Source organism: Phytophthora parasitica (genome assembly GCF_000247585.1).
Source record: "Phytophthora parasitica INRA-310 unplaced genomic scaffold supercont2.76, whole genome shotgun sequence".
NCBI classification, from domain to species: domain Eukaryota; phylum Oomycota; class Peronosporomycetes; order Peronosporales; family Peronosporaceae; genus Phytophthora; species Phytophthora nicotianae.
This window is the reverse complement of record NW_008649062.1, coordinates 104138-104991: the sequence shown is the minus strand read 5'-3', so window position 1 is coordinate 104991 and position 854 is coordinate 104138.

Sequence of the window (854 nt, the reverse complement as noted above, 5' to 3'; positions counted from 1 at the left end):
TATTGAATTTGAAATTGAGGTTTTAACTTCACTGGTCAGTTTTTTGCTTGTATGCATTTTTTGCATGTCCGGCTACACAAATGCTATACAGTACTGGAATTTAAAAAAAATGTATCTAGTTCCAAATGTTCTTTTTTTTTAACAAAGGCTGACTAACTTATCAGTACCACTTTCGTGACAGCTCTCATACTAAAATCATGAATAAGAGCTCGATTCACTAAACAAAAAAAGAAAGGACTTCATCGTGTCAGAAAATTGAAGTGAGCTGTAATATGCTATACATCTAGTGCTAGTTAGACATCTATAAGCATATCCGTCGCCCAAGGCTGACATGAGATCTCCCATTTTACGCCGTTTGTATCCAAGCTTTAAATGGAGGTGTAGGCACTAACAAGGAGGGAGCATTGTATGCTCATGAAGACCACTATTTGAGCTAGCTCTACTTATAATCACAGAATCGGATATGCATTTACTAGTTTCAGACACCACGATAAAAACAGCGTCTTGCTGGAGAAAACCGTCTGGGCAACCTGATCCTCCAGACGTTGGTGCATTGGAATACCGAGTACCACGGCATGGCACTCGTCAGCCGCTGCTTGTTCGCGTTCATCGCGATAGTGCGGTGTGCATTAGACACAATAGAGCAACTTCCTTCTACTGTATTAATTTCGATCGAATGTACAGAGCACCTGCGCTCTTGAAAACGGTGAAGCCAATAGCACCCGCGAACACGTCAATACCAACTTTGGAGTGACAATAGCTTGTCCTGTAGAGATAATTAGAGAGCAAGACCCCACTATTATAAATGTCAAGCACCTGGCATGCTTAATGCTTAAAACCGTATAGTACCGAGC